Below are 22,080 nucleotides of genomic sequence, written 5' to 3'. Positions count from 1 at the left end.
AGAGAGAGAGAGAGAGAGAGAGAGAGAGAGAGAGAGAGAGAGAGAGAGAGAGAGAGAGAGAGAGAGAGAGAGAGAGAGAGAGAGATGAAGGGAGGGACGCATCACACTAGCCAGCCAGCCACTCATCCGTGTTAAGGTCTATATTGCTGAAGAAGTAATTACCTTAACCTGAGCAGCACTGCTCACGAACAATGTGATTAGTTCCACTGACATGTAACAGGTGCATGTAATTGTTACAAGATGATTTGCATACGTAATACGTACCTTGACGTTGAGGGAATGAGACGTTTGGAGAGACGAAATTTGCAACAAAAGCATAGTGTGCAAAAAAATAAGGGATTTTCGAGTATATGATTAATTGGTGTATTGCATTAATTGTCTCTTTTTTCTTTTCGTATGACGAACAATCCAGCAACACAGAGGTAAACAAAAGGAGGCCACATTACCAACAAGGATTTGTCGGAGGCTAAAGGGTGATGATGATAAGGTTAAAGTTCGCTGTAATTTCTTTGTTCCTTGACGACCTTATTGCCTTCAACACATCATTATTGCTCTATACTTGTTTTCATCTCCCGTTTCCTCCCTCCTCCCCCTTACTCACTTCAGCCCCGTCTCTCTCTCTCTCTCTCTCTCTCTCTCTCTCTCTCTCTCTCTCTCTCTCTCTCTCTCTCTCTCTCTCTCTCTCTTTTCCACCCCTGCAGCCATCCAGGAAAGTGACTGTACAGTATGACCCGACCATACTGTCTGTCATCCCACCACGCCAAGCACTTGGCAACATGCAGTATGAGCATTGTGGGGCTACGCCCTGGGTTACGACGTACGTCGGCTGGGGGTATCGTAGTGCTCTACCGCTTGTCTGTCGAAGCGCCCACCTCGGAAAGGAGGGGTGGGATGGGATGGGGTGGGGGTGGGGTTTTGGGGTAGGGCTGGGGTGGGGTAAGGGGTGAGGGGGAGGGTGGGAGGTGACGGAGTGTGACGGGGTGAAATTCAGGGATGCCGGCGGACCTGGTGGGGTGCCATACTGCGGTGTTGGGTCGAGTGGGGTGACAATACGGGTCTCTGGAGGGGCGTGGCACCGAAATAATTCGGCTGGCAGCGTGTGTGTGTGTGTGTGTGTGTGTGTGTGTGTGTGTGTGTGTGTGAGTACTGGGGTTACTGGGGTTAACTTTGTGCGGTAACGGAGTTATTGTGACTGACAGGGTGTGGTACTGGGTGTACGAGAGCTGATAAGATGTGATATTAAGAGTACTGGATCTAACACTACGTGGCACCGGGGGTACTAGAGTTGGTTTACGGGGAGTTGGTTTACAGGGAATACTGTAGCTGACAGGGTGTGGTGATATTGGTGGTAGAAAGGGGAGACGACAGGGTGCATTGTGGTGGCTGCCAGGGTCAAAGGTGATTCTCGGCTGACGCGCCTTTTCCAAGCGTACACATAGAAGGCAGGGCAGGGCAGGGCAGGGCAGGGCAAGGCAAGGGTGCGGGTGTTAGGTGTGGGCGGCGAATAATCTGCACTGTGAGGTGGGCGGTGGCAATGACGTCATGTGGAAAAGGCCAAGTGCAGGCGTCTGCGTCGCTGGTGTCCTAAGTAGGGCCCATGCTGGCATGTTTCCAAGTGTCAGAACAGAAGATGGAGATTTTTCTTATTGACCCAGATCATATATAGACTAGATTATGGTCCTGCAGATACCTCAGCTCCCACACAGATGGTAGTGGTTCGAATCCTGCTTTCAGGAGGATATTACCCAAATGGCGTACTGTCTACGTCTCTTCCTTGTATACCAACTGACTTATATTTCTTTCTTGTATCTACCCTGATGATGTGATTATTAAACGAAAGTGCACTTGGGAACTTATCGTGTTTCATTTCCCCGTGGACTCAGGAAAAAAGGAAAAAAAAATATATATATATATATATATATATATATATATATATATATATATTTTTTTTTTTTTTTTTTTTTGCTTTGTCGCTGTCTCCCGCGTTTGCGAGGTAGCGCAAGGAAACAGACGAAAGAAATGGCCCAACCCACCCCCATGCACATGTATATACATACGTCCACACACGCAAATATACATACCTACACAGCTTTCCATGGTTTACCCCAGACGCTTCCTATGCCTTGATTCAATCGACTGACAGCACGTCAACCCCGGTATACAAAATCGCTCCATTTCACTCTATTCCTTGCCCTCCTTTCACCCTCCTGCATGTTCAGGCCCCGATCACACAAAATCTTTTTCACTCCATCTTTCCACCTCCAATTTGGTCTCCCTCTTCTCCTCGTTCCCTCCACCTCCGACACATATATTCTCTTGGTCAATCTTTCCTCACTCATTCTCTCCATGTGCCCGAACCATTTCAAAACACCCTCTTCTGCTCTCTCAACCACGCTCTTTTTATTTCCACACATCTCTCTTACCCTTTCGTTACTTACTCGATCAAACCACCTCACACCACACATTGTCCTCAAACATCTCATTTCCAGCACATCCATCCTCCTGCGCACAACTCTATCCATAGCCCACGTCTCGCAACCATACAACATTGTTGGAACCACTATTCCTTCAAACATACCCATTTTTGCTTTCCGAGATAATGTTCTCGACTTCCACACATTCTTCAAGGCTCCCAGAATTTTCGCCGCCTCCCCCACCCTATGATCCACTTCCGCTTCCATGGTTCCATCCGCTGACAGATCCACTCCCAGATATCTAAAACACTTCACTTCCTCCAGTTTTTCTCCATTCAAACTCACCTCCCAATTGACTTGACCCTCAACCCTACTGTACCTAATAACCTTGCTCTTATTCACATTTACTCTTAACTTTCTTCTTTCACACACTTTACCAAACTCAGTCACCAGCTTCTGCAGTTTCTCACATGAATCAGCCACCAGCGCTGTATCATCAGCCAACAACAACTGACTCACTTCCCAAGCTCTCTCATCCCCAACATACTTCATACTTGCCCCTCTTTCCAAAACTCTTGCATTCACCTCCCTAACAACCCATCCATAAACAAATTAAACAACCATGGAGACATCACACACCCCTGCCGCAAACCTACATTCACTGAGAACTAATCACTTTCCTCTCTTCCTACATGTACACATGCCTTACATCCTCGATAAAAACTTTTCACTGCTTCTAACAACTTGCCTCCCACACCATATATTCTTAATACCTTCCACAGAGCATATCTATCAAATCTATCATATGCCTTCTCCAGATCCATAAATGCTACATATAAATCCATTTGCTTTTCTAAGTATTTCTCACATACATTCTTCAAAGCAAACACCTGATCCACACATCCTCTACCACTTCTGAAACCACACTGCTCTTCCCCAATCTGATGCTCTGTACATGCCTTCACCCTCTCAATCAATATCCTCCCATATAATTTACCAGGAATACTCAACAAACTTATACCTCTGTAATTTGAGCACTCACTCTTATCCCCTTTGCCTTTGTACAATGGCACTATGCACGCATTCCGCCAATCCTCAGGCACCTCACCATGAGTCATACATACATAAAATAACCTTACCAACCAGTCAACAATACAGTCACCCCCTTTTTTAATAAATTCCACTGCAATACCATCCAAACCTGCTGCCTTGCCGGCTTTCATCTTCCGCAAAGCTTTTACTACCTCTTCTCTGTTTACCAAATCATCTTCCCTAACCCTCTCACTTTGCACACCACCTCGACCAAAACACCCTATATCTGCCACTCTACCATCAAACACATTCAACAAACCTTCAAAATACTCACTCCATCTCCTTCTCACATCACCACTACTTGTTATCACCTCCCCATTTGCGCCCTTCACTGAAGTTCCCATTTGCTCCCTTGTCTTACGTACTTTATTTAGCTCCTTCCAGAACATCTTTTTATTCTCCCTAAAATTTAATGATACTCCCTCACCCCAACTCTCATTTGCCCTTTTTTTCACCTCTTGCACCTTTCTCTTGACCTCCTGTCTCTTTCTTTTATACATCTCCCACTCAATTTCATTTTTTCCCTGCAAAATCGTCCAAATGCCTCTCTCTTCTCTTTCACTAATACTCTTACTTCTTCATCCCACCACTCACTACCCTTTCTAATCAACCTTTCTAATAAATATATATCATATTTATTTATTATATTTTGCTTTGTCGCTGTCTCCCGCGTTAGCGAGGTAGCGTAAGGAAACAGACGAAGGGAATGGCCCAGAAAGAATGGCAAATATACATATCTATACATCTCAATGTACGCATATATATACACACACACAGACACATACATATATACACATGTACAAAATTCATACTGTTTGCCTTTATTTGTTCCCATCGCCAACTCGCTACACATGAAATAACAACCCCCTCCCCCCTCATGTGTGCGAGGTAGCGCTAGGAAAAGACAACAAAGGCCCCATTCGTTCACACTCAGTCTTTAGCTGTCATGTAATAATGCACCGAAACAATAGCTCCCTTTCCACATCCAGGCCCCACACACTTTCCATGGTTTACCTCAGACGCTTCATATGCCCTGGTTCAATCCATTGACATCACGTCGAGCCCGGTATACCACATCGTAGCAATTTACTCTATTCCTTGCACGCCTTTCACCCTCCTCCATGTTCAGGCCCGGATCACTCAAAATCTTTTTCACTCCGTCTTTCCACCTCCAATTTGGTCTCCCGCTTCTCCTCGTTCCCTCCACCTCTGACACATATATCCTCTTGGTCAATCTTTCCTCACTCATTCTCTCCATGTGACCAAACCATTTCAAAACACACTCTTCTGCTCTCTCAACCACACTCTTTTTATTTCCACACATCTCTCTTACCCTTACATTATTTACTCGATCAAAACACCTCACACCACATATTGTCCTCAAACATCTCATTTCCAGCATATCCACCCTCCTGCGCACAGCTCTATCCATAGCCCACGCCTCGCAACCATACAACAGTGTTGGAACCACTATTCCTTCAAACATACCCATTTTTGCTTTCCGAGATAATGTTCTCGACTTCCAAACATTCTTCAAGGCTCCCAGAATTTTCGCCCCCTCCCCCACCCTATGATTCACTTCAGCTTCCATGGTTCCATCCGCTGCCAGATCCACTCCCAGATATCTAAAACACTTTCATTCCTCCAGTTTTTCTCCATTCAAACTTATCTTCCAATTGACTTGACCCTCAACCTTACTGTACCTAATAACCTTGCTCTTATTCACATTTACTCTTAACTTTCTTCTTTCACACACTTTACCAAACTCAGTCACCAGCTTCTGCAGTTTCTTACATGAATCAGCCACCAGCGCTGTATCATCAGCGAACAACAACTGACTCACTTCACAAGCTGTCTCATCCACAAAAGACTGCATACTTGCCCCTCTTTCCAAAACTCTTGCATTTACCTCCCTAACATCTCCATCCATAAACAAGTTAAACAACCATGGAGACATCACACACCCCTTCCGCAAACCTACATTCAATGAGAACCAACCACTTTCCTCTCTTCCTACACGTACACATGTCTTACATCCTCGATAAAAACTTTTCACTGCTTCTAACAACTTGCCTCCCACACCATATATTCTTAAAACCTTCCACAGAGCATCTCTATCAACTCTATTATATGACTTCTCCAGATCCATAAATGCTACATACAAATCCATTTGTTTTTCTAAGTATTTCTCACATACATACTTCAAAGCAAACACCTGATCCACACATCCTCTACCACTTCTGAAACCACACTACTCTTCCCCAGTCTAATGCTCTGTACATGCCTTCACCCTCTCAATCAATACCCTCCCATATAATTCAAATTTAAATTCCACTGCAATACCATCCAAACCTGCTGCCTTGCCGGCTTTCATCTTCCGTAAAGCTTTTACTACCTCTTCTCTATTTACCAAATCATTTTCCCTAACCCTCTCACTTTGCACACCACCTCGAACAAAACACCCTATATCTGCCACTCTATCATCAAACACATTCAACAAACCTTCAAAATACTCACTCCATCTCCTTCTCACATCACCACTACTTGTTATCACCTCCCCATTAGCCCCCTTCACTGAAGTTCCCATTTGCTCAATTGTCTTACGCACTTTATTTACCTCCTTCCAAAACATCTTTTTATTCTCCCTAAAATTTAATGATACTCTCTCACCCCAACTCTCATTTGCCCTCTTTTTCACCTCTTGCACCTTTCTCTTGACCTCCTGCCTCTTTCTTTCATACATCTACCAATCATTTGCATTTTTCCCTGCAAAAATCGTTCAAATGCCTCTCTCTTCTCTTTCACTAATAATCTTACTTCTTCATCCCACCACTCACTACCATTTCTAATCAATCCACCTCCCACGCTTCTCATGCCACAAGCATCTTTGCACAAGCCATCACTGTTTCTCTAAATACATCCCATTCTTCCCCCCACTCCCCTTACCTCCTTTGTTCTCACCTTTTTCCATTCTGTACTCAGTCTCTCCTGGTACTTCCTCATACAAGTCTCCTTCCCAAGCTCACTTACACTCACCACTCTCTTCACCCCAACATTCTCTCTTCTTTTCTGAAAACCCCCACAAATCTTCACCTTCGCCTCCATAAGATAATGATCAGACATCCCTCCAGTTGCACCTCTCAGCACATTAACATCCAAAAGTCTCTCTTTCGAGCGTCTATCAATTAACACGTAATCCAATAACGCTCTCGGGCCATCTTTCCTACTTACATACGTATACTTATGTATATCTCATTTTTTAAACCAGGTATTCCCAATCACCAGTCTTTTTCAGCACATAAATCTACAAGCTCTTCACCATTTCAATTTACAACATATATATATATATATATATATATATATATATATATATATATATATATATATATATATATATATATATATATATGATAGAGTTGATAGAGATGCTCTGTGGAAGGTATTAAGAATATATGGTGTGGGAGGCAAGTTGTTAGAAGCAGTGAAAAGTTTTTATCGAGGATGTAAGGCATGTGTACGTGTAGGAAGAGAGGAAAGTGATTGGTTCTCAGTGAATGTAGGTTTGCGGCAGGGGTGTGTGATGTCTCCATGGTTGTTAATTTGTTTATGGATGGGGTTGTTAGGGAGGTAAATGCAAAGAGTCTTGGAAAGAGGGGGCAAGTATGAAGTTGTTGGGGATGAGAGAGCTTGGGAAGTGAGTCAGTTGTTGTTCGCTGATGATACAGCGCTGGTGGCGGATTCATGTGAGAAACTGCAGAAGCTGGTGACGGAGTTTGGTAAAAAGGGGTGGGGGGAAAAAGTTTTTTAGTAAAAAATTTTAAAAAAAGACAAGGGGTTTTTAGGTACAAGTAGGGTTTAGGGTCCCAAAACAATTGGAAGGGGGAAATTTTAATTGGGGAAAAAAATGGAGGAAATAAATTTTTTTAGGTATCCCGGGGTGGGGCTGGCAGCGGGGGAACCATGGAAGCCCGGGAAATGGAAACAAGGTGGGGGAGGGGGGCGAAAAAATTTGGGAGCCCTTTAAAAAAGGGTGGAAGTCCCAGAACATTATCTCGGAAAAAACAAAAAAGGGTTTTGTTTGAAGGAATAGTGGGGTTTCCCAACCCCGTTTGGGATGGCGAGGGGTGGGGGAAAAGGGTAGAGTTTTTTAAAAAGGAGGAAAGGATGGCTTGGGAAAAAGATGTTTGAGGGAAAAAAGGTTTTTGGTTTAGGTGGTTTTACGAGTAAAAACGAAAAGGGAAAACAGAGATGGGGAAATAAAAAGAGGGGTGGTTGAAGGGGGAGCAGAAGAGGGGTTTTTAAAAGGGTTTTGGGGACATGGAGAGAAAGAGTAAGGAAAAAATTTTCCAAGAGGATATATTGTCGGAGGTTTGGGGGGAACAAAGGGGAAGAGGGAGACCCAAATTTGGGGGTTGGGAAAATTGGGGTGAAAAAAATTTTTTGTGATCGGGGCCGAACATGCAGGAGGGTGAAAGGAGGGCAAGGAATAAGTAATTTTGGGGCGATGTGGTATAAAAGGGGTTGACCTGCTTCAAAATGGATTTAAACAAGGGGATGTGAAGCGTCTGGGGTAAACCCGAAAGCTTTTAGGGAATTTGGGAATTTGCGTGTGTGGAAAAGTTGTATGTACAAATGAAAAGGGGGGGGGGGTTTGGGGGATTTCTTTTGTCTGTTTTTTTGCCAAACCCCGCAAAAGCGGGAGACAAACGACAAAGAAAAAAAAAAAAAAAAAAAAATATTTATATATATATATAATATATATATATATAATATATATATATATATATATATATATATATATATATATATATGTATATATATATATGGGAGAAGAATACTTCCCACGTATTCCCTGCGTGTCGTAGAAGGCGACTAAAGGAGAGGGAGCGGGGGCTGGAAATCCTCCCTCTTGTTTTATTTTTTTTCTTTTTTTTTTTCCAAAAGAAGGAACAGAGAAGGGGCCAGGTGAGGATATTCCCTTAGAGGCCCAGTCCTCTGTTCTTAACGCTACCTTGCTAACGCAGGAAATGGCGAATAGTTTGAAAAAAAAAATATATATATATACATATATATATATATATATATATATATATATATATATATCACTGGGGATAGGGGAGAAAGAATACTTCCCACGCATTCCTCACGTGTCGTAGAAGGCGACTAAAGGGGACGGGAGAAGGGGGTAAGAAACCCTCCCCTCATTGTGTTTTAACTTTCTAAAAGGGGAAACAGAAGAAGGAGTCACGCGAGGAGTGCTCATCCTCCTCGAAGGCTCAGATTGGGGTGTTTAAATGTGTGAGGATGTAACCAAGATGAGAAAAAAGGAGAGATAGGTAGTATGTTTGAGGAAAGAAACCTGGATGTTTTGGCTCTGAGTGAAACGAAGCTAAAGGTTAAAGGGGAAGAGTGGTTGGGAATGTCTTGGGAGTAAAGTCAGGGGTTAGTGAGAGGACAAGAGCAAGGGAAGGAGTAGCACTACTCTTGAATCATGAGTTGAGGGAGTATGTGATAGAGTGGAAGAAAGTAAATTCTAGATTGATGTGGGTAAAACTGAAAGTTGATGGAGAGAGATGGGTGATTATTGGTGCATATGCACCTGGGCATGAGAAGAAAGATCATGAGAGGCAAGTGTTTTGGGAGCAGCTGAATGAGTGTGTTAGTGGTTTTGATGCACAAGACCGGGTTATAGTGATTTGTTATTTGAATTCAAAGGTGAGTAATGCGGCAGTTAAGGAAATAATTGGTATACATGGAGTGTTCAGTGTTGTAAATGGAAATGGTGAAGAGCTTGTAGATTTATGTGCTGAAAAAGGACTGGTGATTGGGAATACCTGGTTTAAAAAAAGAGATATACATAAGTATACGTATGTAAGTGGGAAAGATGGCCAGAGAGCGTTATTGGATTACGTGTTAATTGATAGACGCACGAAAGAGAGACTTTTGGATGTTAATGTGCTGAGAGGTGCAACTGGAGGGATGTCTGATCATTATCTTGTGGAGGCGAAGGTGAAGATTTGTGGGGTTTTTCAGAAAAGAAGAGAGAATGTTGGGGTGAAGAGAGTGGCTGAGAGTAAGTGAGCTTGGGAAGGAGACTTGTGTGAGGAAGTACCAGGAGAAACTGAATACATAATGGAAAAAGGTGAGAACAAAGGAGGTAAGGGGAGTGGGGGAGGAATGGGATGTATTTAGGGAAGCAGTGATGGCTTGCGCAAAAGATGATTGTGCCATGAGAAGCGTGGGAAGTTGGTTGATTAGAAAATGTAGCGAGTGGTGGGATGAAGAAGTAAGAGTATTAGTGAAAGAGAAGAGAGAGGCATTTGAACGATTTTTGCAGGGAAAAAATGCAAATGAGTGTGAGATGTATAAAAGAAAGAGGCAGGAGGTCAAGAGAAAGGTGCAAGAGGTGAAAAAGAGGCAAATGAGAGTTGGGGTGAGAGAGTATCATTAAATTTTAGGGAGAATAAAAAGATGTTTTGGAAGGAGGTAAATAAAGTGCGTAAGACAATGGAGCAAATGGGAACTTCAGTGAAGGCGGCTAATGGGGAGGTGATAACAAGTAGTGGTGATGTGAGAAGGAGATTGAGTGAGTATTTTGAAGGTTTGTTGAATGTGTTTGATGATAGAGTGGCAGATATAGGGTGTTTTGGTAGAGGTGGTGTGCAAAGTGAGAGGGTTAGGGAAAATGATTTGGTAATTAGAGAAGAGGTTGTAAAAGCTTTACGGAAGATGAAAGCCGGCAAAGCAGTAGGTTTGGATGGTATTGCAGTGGAATTTATTAAAAAAGGGGGTAACTGTATTGTTGACTGGTTGGTAAGGTTATTTAATGTATGTATGATTCATGGTGAGGTGCCTGAGGATTGGCGCAATGCTTGCATAGTGCCATTGTACAAAGGCAAAGGGGATAAGAGTGAGTGCTCATATTACAGAGGTATAAGTTCGTTGAGTATTCCTGGTAAATTATATGGAGGGTGTTGATTGAGAGGGTGAAGGCGTGTATAGAGCATCAGATTGGGGAAGAGCAGTGTGGTTTCAGAAGTGGTAGAGGATGTGTGGATCAGGTGTTTGCTTTGAAGAATGTATGTGAGAAATACTTAGAAAAACAAATGGATTCGTATGTAGCATTTATGCATCTGGGGAAGGCATATGATAGAGTTGATAGAGATGCTCTGTGGAAGGTTTTAAGAATATATGGTGTGGGAGGTAAGTTGTTAGAAGCAGTGAAAAGTTTCTATCGAGGATGTAAGGCATGTGTACGTGTAGGAAGAGAGGAAAGTGATTGGTTCTCAGTGAATGTAGGTTTGCGGCAGGGGTGTGTGATGTCTCCAATGGTGTTTAATTGGTTTATGGATGGGGTTGTTAGGGAGGTAAATGCAAGAATTTTGGAAAGAGGGGCAAGTATGAAGTCTGTTGTGTATGAGAGAGCTTGGGAAGTGAGTCAGTTGTTGTTCGCTGATGGTACAGCGCTGGTGGCTGATTCATGTAAGAAACTGCAGAAGCTGGTGACTGAGTTTGGTAAAGTGTGTGAAAGAAGAAAGTTAAGAGTAAATGTGAATAAGAGCAAGGTTATTAGGTACAGTAGGGTTGAGGGTCAAGTCAATTGGGAGGTAAGTTTGAATGGAGAAAAACTGGAGGAAGTAAATTGTTTTAGGTATCTGCGAGTGGATCTGGCAGCGGATGGAACCATGGAAGCGGAAGTGAATCATAGATGGTGGGGGAGGGGGCGAAAATTCTGGGAGCCTTGAAGAATGTTAGGAAGTCGAGAACATTATCTCGGAAAGCAAAAATGGGTATGTTTGAAGGAATAGTGGTTCCAACAATGTTGTATGGTTGCGAGGCGTGGGCTATGGATAGAATTGTGCGCAGGAGGGTGGATGTGCTGGAAGTGAGATGTTTGAGGACAATATGTGGTGTGAGGTGGTTTGATCGATTAAGTAATGTAAGGGTAAGAGAGATGTGTGGAAATAAAAAGAGTGTGGTTGAGAGAGCAGAAGAGGGTGTTTTGAAATGGTTTGGTCACATGGAGAGAATGAGTGAGGAAATATTGACCAAGAGGATATATGTGTCAGAGGTGGAGGGAACGAGGAGACGTGGGAGACCAAATTGGAGGTGGAAAGATGGAGTGAAAAAGATTTTGAGTGATCGGGGCCTGAACATGGAGGAGGGTGAAAGGCGTGCATAGAGTAGAGTGAATTGGAACGATATTATATACCGGGGTCGACGTGCTGTCAATGGATTGAACCAGGGCATGTGAAACGTCTGGGGTAAACCATGGAATGTTGTGTGGGGCCTGGATGTGGAAAGGGAGCTCTGGTTTCGGTGTATTATTACATGACAGCTATATTGTGTGTTACTTACCAGTTTGTCAAAAAGAAACAGGCAACGCTAGATGCATGACGGAGTATTTGTTTACCTATGTAGAACAGGAGGAGGCAGACGATCTTGAGTGGGGGTCTGGTGAGGAAAACAGAGGCGCAGCGTAGTGATAAGGGTAGGGAGGTGGACGAGAGATAGATTAATCGACGAGCGAATACTAAGGTAATGTATGAGACACACACACACACACGCACACACACACACACACACACTACGTAATTCTCGCTCATGTTCACTTGATGTATCCTTAAACACAGTATGACCCAGCTTACCCAAGTCACAGTGGTCCGGTGTAATGGAAAATCAAATTACAATTACGCTTTAATATACAGACCGTCATAATCATAAAAGTAATGCATCTATTTGTTTGTTCATAATATGTTTGCCAATATGTATAAAATTTCGTAAAAACGGAGAATGAGCGGACTAAACTACTGCTTGTATTTACTTAAATAGAACACTATAATATGTCTCTCATCGTAATTATGCTGTAGGCACGACATACTACGTGAATTACACTACCAGTAAGCAGGGGAATATTTACATGATGTCCACTCTGTGAGTTAGAAAAATGACAACCCCTGGCAACTGTACTATTGAAAACAACTGAACTGGCTTAGCATTGTTACGAATGACAACCGGGTTATTACAAAATAAATTTCATCTACATTATATATATATATATATATATATATATATATATATATATATATATATATATATATATATATGACTATTCCTGGGTGAGATAATAGTTATGGTACAAACTACATGTGTTAGTAGGTGTTATTTTGAGAATAGATATGGAAACATATTAACAGGACCATAGACAGGCAACATATGCGAGGCGTCAAGGCTTGCTGGGGTGAGCAACGCGTGACTTTTCACTGCACAGCAGACCAGAACACATCATATCTACGATCGTCCTAATAACGAGTTAGCCAATACAAGATGAACGACCATCATTGTGATAAAGTAACACTCACAGGAAGCATTATTGGCTTGAGTGAAAGTGGTAAATCACTAACAGAATTGTGAATGACCAGAGACACGGTCGTTGTACCTGTGGTGACGAAGATGGCAAAAAGAAGGCAGTAGTTTACGTGGTCATCAGAGAACAGGACGACCACGTGCGACAACTGAAGATCAGGTCATCAGAGAACAGGACGACCACGTGCGACAACTGAAGATCAGGTCATCAGAGAACAGGACGACCACGTGCGACAACTGAAGATCAGGTCATCAGAGAACAGGACGACCACGTGCGACAACTGAAGATCAGGTCATCAGAGAACAGGACGACCACGTGCGACAACTGAAGATCAGGTCATCAGAGAACAGGACGACCACGTGCGACAACTGAAGATCAGGTCATCAGAGAACAGGACGACCACGTGCGACAACTGAAGATCAGGTCATCAGAGAACAGGACGACCACGTGCGACAACTGAAGGTCAGGTCATCAGAGAACAGGACGACCACGTGCGACAACTGAAGATCAGGTCATCAGAGAACAGGACGACCACGTGCGACAACTGAAGATCAGGTCATCAGAGATGCTTCTGATGGAGACCATTTCGAGAATGCTGTCGACATTTCGGGAATTTTGCACATCAATGTTTCAGCAGGAAGAGTACGACGAAGACGACGATGATGACGATGACTGCATGAAGTTGTCATAGAATACCTGCTAATAACGATACATTAACTGACACGCATCGTGGAGGACGACTTAACCTTGTGTAAGGCAGCACATCACCAACCATAGGGACCTCTGGGGACGTATCATATTTAGTGAGGAAAAGACATTTTCCTCACTAACCCATCATGGTAAACAATACCGCTAGGCGGCAAAATGATACTCCAAGATATGAACGTAGAAATGTATACGAAACTGTGAGAAGTGGTCATGTGACGTGTTATATTTGGGGGGTGGATGTTCGTGCACGGCGTTGGAGAAATCACACACATATACATGGATGACTCACAGCTGACCAATACCTAGGAATTCTCGAGGAAGTTATGCTACCGTCGGCGCGATCATATACGTTTCCCTAACCCAGAAAGATTCATCTTTATATATGACCGATCCCCAATCCATACGGCTCGAGTAGTACAACGCTGGTTCAATGAACATTACAACTGATTACGTGACCTAACCTCTGACCTTCCTCACGGAATTAGTGCCCGCCTGCACCTCACGGGGATTATGGTGCCCTGCCTTGTGATTTTAAAGACCGCAATATTTGTATGTCCCCCACTCTGTCTGAGGATGTAACAAACGAAAGTACTCACCGTTTTTATTTTCTCTTTTCCAGAGGTGATTGTTGCAATTGGATTTCGTAAGACTGTGGCTAATTGTCTTGTTATTGCTTTGGTAAGATTTTCATAGTATGTATGGACCAGGTGAAGTACCTGAGCATTGACGTAATGTCTAAATAGTGACCTTGTTTAAAGAGATGAGGGATCAAGGTGAGCGTTCGAATTACAGAGTCATAATCTTTTTTTGAGGAGATTTGTAAAATTGTATGGGAGATTGGTGAACTGGGGGCCGGTGTCATGCGAAGAGCATTGGAATAAGGAGAAACAATGTCATTTCAGGAATAGTAGAGGATGTATGGATCAGGTGTTTGCTTTGAAGAATGTGTGTGTAAGGAATACTCAAAGAAACAAATGAAAATCTTATGTAGCATTTATGAATCTGGAGAAAGCATATGACTGGGTTGATAATAATGCTTTGTAGAAAACGTAACGAATACATAGTGTCTGAAAACAGTTGACAGAGGTATTAAGAAGTTTTCATCATGAGAGCAAGGCGTCTGTGCAAGTAGATATGGAGTAGGGGAAATGGTTTTAGGTGAAGGTTGATCTATAGCATGGATATATAATGTCACCATTGCTGTTTAACCAATTCAATGGGATGGTTAGGGAGGTGAAAGTGAGGAATTTGGGGGAAAAGGGTGGGTCTAGGAGGATCGAGGGTGCTTGAGATGTGAGGTCTGTATTGTTTGCAGATGATACGGCGCTGGTGGCAGATTCGAGTGAGAAATTTCAGAAAATGGTTTCTAAGCTTAGAAGAATACGTGAAAAGAGAAAGTTGAGATTAAATGTGAACAAAAGCAACGTTTATATGGGTTTACATGAGAAGACAGACATGAGCTTATTGGCCCACGACTAGGTTGTCTGGTAAAAAAAATATATTCACTGCTACTCCACTCATCACAATAGATTGAAACGTTTTGTGGTTTCAGCAAAAGTTTGTAAGATCATTTCGCTTATGTAGTCCAGAATACATTGATGATGAACTCAGCAATATCCATGACATTTCCTATCAATTACTGAATCCATAACTTTCATTGATCCAACTTTCAATTTTGTGAGAGACTGGTTTTACAATGTACGCTATAAAGAACCATATACAAACATTGTTGCTATCAACGTATCATAAGAACGCTCTGAGAGTGTCTTTAATGTTACATATTCTCGATATTTCAATTCTAGTTTTCTAATATCAATATAGTCATCACCAGTAAGTATACGGCTAGAGAAAGTTTTATGAAAAATTCTGTAACTTCTCCGAAGGGCTGTGTGTAGGGTATCCCATGTAAAGAGTGTGATTAGTTGCACATTGGTCAAAATGGTAAGGTTCTCAATATCAAGGTTAAACAACATAAAGATAATTCTACGTATGGTCAAGAATCCTATGCAATATATGTCCACATGAAAGACTCTGGATTTCAAATTGACTGGAGTAGCGTTAAGTCAGTAATGTATAGAAACATTATTAAATGGTCACTCATTAAACACTGTGGAGATATTGATATGAATCAAAATGTTGGTTTATATAAATTAGATAACTTATGAACGAAGAAACTTATAAATGGGTATCTGAGAACATAGGTTAATCTGAACCTGTGTTTTAATCCCTTCATCTTTTTCTTGATTCATTTGCCGGCGTCGCCCAGTAGCGGTTGTTATATCCTATTCTGGTTCTGTCTATCTGTACAAAGTTGTGACGATATGATTATACGAAACTGCTTGGCACTTCGAATTTTCCGTTTCATCATGGTTATACCTCCATCTTATATGCGCTGGCTAATTCTGTACTTTTTGCTCATATAAACATGAAGGAGGGTGAAAGGCGGGCAAGTGAATAGAGTGAATTGGATCGATGTGGTATACCGGGGTCGACGTGCTGTCAATGGATTGAATCAGGGCATGTGAAGCGTCTGGGGTAAACCATGTAAAGTTGTGTGGGGCCTGGATGTGGAAAGGGAGCTGTGGTTTCGGGCATTATTACATGACCGCTAGAGACTGAGTGTGAACGAATGGGGCCTTCGTTGTCTTTTCCTAGCGCTACCTCGCACACATGAGGGGGGAGGGGGATGTTATTCCATGTGTGGCGAGGTGGCGATGGGAATAGATAAAGGCAGACAGTATGAATTATGTACATGTGTATATATGTATATGTCTGTGTGTGTATATATATGTGTACATTGAGATGTATAGGTAGGTATATTTGCGTATGTGGACGTGTATGTATATACATGTGTATGGGGATGGGTTGGGCCATTTCTTTCGTCTGTTTCCTTGCGCTACCTCGCAAACGCGGGAGACAGCGACAAAGCAAATATACAGATTTATATATTCTTTTATTGTTATTATCTTGCTTTGTCGCTGTCTCCCGCGTTTGCGAGGTAGCGCAAGGAAACAGACGAAAGAAATGGCAAAACCCACCCCCATACCCATGTATATACATACACGTCCACACACGCAAATATACATACCCATACATCTCAATGTACACATATATATATACACACACAGACATATACATATATACACACGCACACAATTCACACTGTCTGCCTTCATTCATTCCCATCGCCACCTCGCCACACATGGGATAACATCCCCTCCCCCTCATGTGTGCGAGGTAGCGCTAGGAAAAGACAACAAAGGCCCCATTCGTTCACACTCAGTCTTTAGCTGTCATGCAATAATGCCCTAAACCACAGCGCCCTTTCCACATCCAGGCCCCATAGAACTTTCCATGGTTTACCCCAGACGCTTCACATGCCCTGATTCAATCCACTGACAACACGTCAACCCCGGTATACCACATCGATCCAATTCACTCTATTCCTTGCCCGCCTTTCACCCTCCTGCATGTTCAGGCCCCGATAACTCAAAATCTTTTTCACTCCATCTTTCCACCTCCAATTTGGTCTCCCACTTCTCCTCGTTCCGTCCACCTTCGACACATATATCCTCTTGGTCAATATTTCCTCACTCATTCTCTCCATGTGCCCAAACCATTTCAAAACACCCTCTTCTGCTCTCTCAACCACGCTCTTTTTATTTCCACACATCTCTCTTACCCCCTCCCCCACTCTATGATACACTTCCGCTTCCATGGTTCCATCCTCTGCCAGATCCACTCCCAGATATCTGAAACACTTTACTTCCTCCAGTTTTTCTCCATTCAAACTTACCTCCCAATTCTCTTGACCCTCAACCCTACTTTACCTAAATACCTTGCTCCTATTCACATTTAATCTTAACTTTCTTCTTTCACACACTTTACCAAACTCAGTCACCAGCTTCTGCAGTTTCTCACATGAATCTGCCACCAGCGCTGTATCATCAGCGAACAACAACTGACTCACTTCTCAAGCTCTCTCATCCCCAACAGACTGGGAGGGGGGGGGGGGGGAACCTCCCCTCTTATTATTTTTTTTTTTTAATTTTCCAAAAGAAGGAACAGAGAAGGGGGCCAGGTGAGGATATTCCCTCAGAGACCCAATTCTCTGTTCTTAACGCTACCTCGCTAACGCGGGAAATGGCGAATAGTTTGAAAGAAAAGAAAGATATATATATATATATATATATATATATATATATATATATATATATATATATATATATATATATATATATATATATATATATATATATATATATATGTGTGTGTGTGTGTGTCTTTGATGATAGATTGGCAGATATAAGGTGTTTTGGTCGAGGTGGTGTGCAAAGTAAGAGGGTTAGGGAAAATGATTTGGTAAACATATATATATATATATATATATATATATATATATATATATATATATATATATATATATATATATATATATATATATATATATATATATTAATATATACTTTTTTTTTTTTTGCTTTGTCGCTGTCTCCCGCGTTTGCGAGGTAGCGCAAGGAAACAGGCGAAAGAAATGGCCCAACCCACCCCATACACATGTATATACATACGTCCACACACGCAAATATACATACCTACACAGCTTTCCATGATTTACCCCAGACGCTTCACATGCCTTGATTCAATCCACTGACAGCACGTCAACCCCGGTATACCACATCGCTCCAATTCACTCTATTCCTTGCCCTCCTTTCACCCTCCTGCATGTTCAGGCCCCGATCACACAAAATCTTTTTCACTCCATCTTTCCACCTCCAATTTGGTCTCCCTCTTCTCCTCGTTCCCTCCACCTCCGACACATATATTCTCTTGGTCAATCTTTCCTCACTCATTCTCTCCATGTGCCCGAACCATTTCAAAACACCCTCTTCTGCTCTCTCAACCACGCTCTTTTTATTTCCACACATCTCTCTTACCCTTACGTTACTTACTCGATCAAACCACCTCACACCACACATTGTCCTCAAACATCTCATTTCCAGCACATCCATCCTCCTGCGCACAAATCTATCCATAGCCCACGCCTCGCAACCATACAAGATTGTTGGAACCACTATTCCTTCAAACATACGCATTTTTGCTTTCCGAGATAATGTTCTCGACTTCCACACATTCTTCAAGGCTCCCAGAATTTTCGCCCCCTCCCCCACCCTATGATCCACTTCCGCTTCCATGGTTCCATCCGCTGCCAGATCCACTCCCAGATATCAAAAACACTTCACTTCCTCCAGTTTTTCTCCATTCAAACTCATCTCCCAATTGACTTGACCCTCAACCCTACTGTACCTAATAACCTTGCTCTTATTCACATTTACTCTTAACTTTCTTCTTTCACACACTTTACCAAACTCAGTCACCAGCTTCTGCAGTTTCTCACATGAATCAGCCACCAGCGCTGTATCATCAGCGAACAACAACTGACTCACTTCCCAAGCTCTCTCATCCCCAACAGACTTCATACTTGCCCCTCTTTCCAAAACTCTTGCATTCACCTCCCTAACAACCCCATCCATAAACAAATTAAACAACCATGGAGACATCACACACCCCTGCCGCAAACCTACATTCACTGAGAACCAATCACTTTCCTCTCTTCCTACACGTACACATACCTTACATCCTCGATAAAAACTTTTCACTGCTTCTAACAACTTGCCTCCCACACCATATATTCTTAATACCTTCCACAGAGCATCTCTATCAACTCTATCATATGCCTCCTCCAGATCCATAAATGCTACATACAAATCCATTTGCTTTTCTAAGTATCTCTCACATACATTCTTCAAAGCAAACACCTGATCCACACATCCTCTACCACTTCTGAAACCACACTGCTCTTCCCCAATCTGATGCTCTGTACATGCCTTCACCCTCTCAATCAATATCCTCCCATATAATTTACCAGGAATACTCAACAAACTTATACCTCTGTAATTTGAGCACTCACTCTTATCCCCTTTGCCTTTGTACAATGGCACTATGCACGCATTCTGCCAATCCTCAGGCACCTCACCATGAGTCATACATACATTAAATAACCTTACCAACCAGTCAACAATACAGTCACCCCCTTTTTTAATAAATTCCACTGCAATACCATCCAAACCTGCTGCCTTGCCGGCTTTCATCTTCCGCAAAGCTTTTACTACCTCTTATATATATATTTGTATATATATATATATATATATATATATATATATATATATATATATATATATATATATATATATATATATATATATGTATATATATATATATATATATATATATATATATATATATATATATATATATATATATATATACATATATATATATATATATATATATATATATATATATATATATATATATATATATATACTTATATATATATATATATATATATATATATATATATATATATATATATATATATATATATATATATATATATATATATATATATATATATATATATATATATATATATATATATATATATTCCTATGAGTTCATGGGGAAAATGAAACACGAAAAGTTCCCAAGTGCCCTTTCGTGTAATAATCACATCATCAGGGGAGACACAAGAGAGAAATATAACAGTCAGTTGATATACATCGAAGAGACGAAGCTAGGACGCCATTTGGTAAACATGTGATTGTCCAAAACATACAACGAGCGTTCATAACCTTATCATTTTACAAATCTTATCAACAATAAAGTTATCTAATTTGTATAGACCATCACTAATATTAAGATTATAATTCTTTGTGTATTTAATAATCGAAGATTCAATGATATTTCTCTTTGTAATAGAGTTAGAGTTAATAACTGAGATGGCGTTACTCCAATCAATACTATGATCATAGTTTTTAACATGATTAAACAAGGCATTTCATTCTTGTTCCGTTCTTATACTATATCTATGTTGCTTAAGTTTTACAGAAAGATCCTTACCAGTCTGACCAACATAGAATTTATCACAGTTTCCACAAGGGACTTTATAGGTGCAACGAAGAGAATTTTCTGGTGAATTCCTGATTAAGATATTCTTTATAGTATTATTTTTGCTAAAGGCAACATTTACATCAGTGGAATGTATTAAAAGGATGTGACTGTATTATTGACTGGTTAGTAAGGTTATTTAATGTATGTATGTCTCATGGTGAGGTGCCTAAGGATTGGCGGAATGCTTGCATAGTGCCACTGTACTAAGGAAAAGGGGATAAATGTGAGAGCTCAAACTACAGAGGTATAAGTTTGTTGAGTATTCCTGATAAATTATATGGGACGGTATTGATTGAGAGGGTGAAGGCATGTACAGAGCATCAGATTAGAGAAGAGCAGCGTGGTTTCAGAAGTGGTAGAGGATGTGTGGATCAGGTGTTTGCTTTAAAGAATGTATGTGAGAAATACTTAGAAAAGCAAATGGATTTGTATATAGCATTTATGGATCTGGATAAGGAATAAGATAGAGTTGATACAGATGCTCTGTGCAAGGTGTTAAGAATATATGGTGTGGGTGGCAAGTTGTTAGAAGCAGTGAAAAGTTTTTATCGAGGATGTAAGGCATGTGTACGTGTAGGAAGAGAGGAAAGTGATTGGTTCTCAGTGAACGTAGGTTTCCGACAGGGGTGTGTGATGTCGCCATGGTTGTTTAATTTGTTTATGGATGGGGTTGTTAGGGAAGTGAATGCAAGAGTTTTGGAAAGAGGGGCAAGTATGCAGTTTGTTGTGGATGAGAGAGCTTGGGAAGTGAGTCAGTTGTTGTTCGCTGATGATACATCGCTGGTGGCTGATTCGTGTGAGAAACTGCAGAAGCTGGTGACTGAGTTTGGTAAAGTGTGTGAAAGAAGAAAGCTGAGAGTAAATATGAATAGGGGCAAGGTTATTATGTACAGAAGGGTTGAGGGTCAAGTCATCTGGGAGGTTAGTTTGAATGGAGAGAAACTGGAGAAAGTGAAGTGTTTTAGATATCTGAGGATGGATTTGGCAGCGGATGGAACCATGGAAGCGGAAGTGAGTCATAGGATGGGGGAGGGGGCAAAAGCCCTGGGAACGTTGATGAATGTGTGGAAGTCGAGAACATTATCTCCGAAAGCAAAAATGGGTATGTTTGAAGGAATAGTGGTTCCAACAATGTTATATTGTTGCGAAGCGTGGGCTGTGGATAGAGTTGTGCAGAGGAGGGTGGATGTGCTGGAAATGAGATGTTTGAGGACAATATGTGGTGTGAGATGGTTTGATCAAGTAAGTAAATATAGGGTAAGAGAGATGTGTGTTAATAAAAAGAGTGTGGTTGAGAGAGTAGAAGAGTGTGTTTTGAAATGGTTTGGTCACATGGAGAGAATGAGTGAGGAAAGGTTGACGAAGAGGATATATGTGTCAGAAATGGAGGGCACGAGGAGAAGTGGGAGACCAAATTGGAGGTGGAAAGATGAAGGGAAAAAGATTTTGAGTTATCGGGGCCTGAACATGCAGGAGGGTGAAAGG

This window comes from Panulirus ornatus, chromosome 55 (assembly GCF_036320965.1).
Source record: "Panulirus ornatus isolate Po-2019 chromosome 55, ASM3632096v1, whole genome shotgun sequence".
Taxonomy (NCBI): domain Eukaryota; kingdom Metazoa; phylum Arthropoda; class Malacostraca; order Decapoda; family Palinuridae; genus Panulirus; species Panulirus ornatus.
This window is presented reverse-complemented; position numbering follows the sequence as displayed.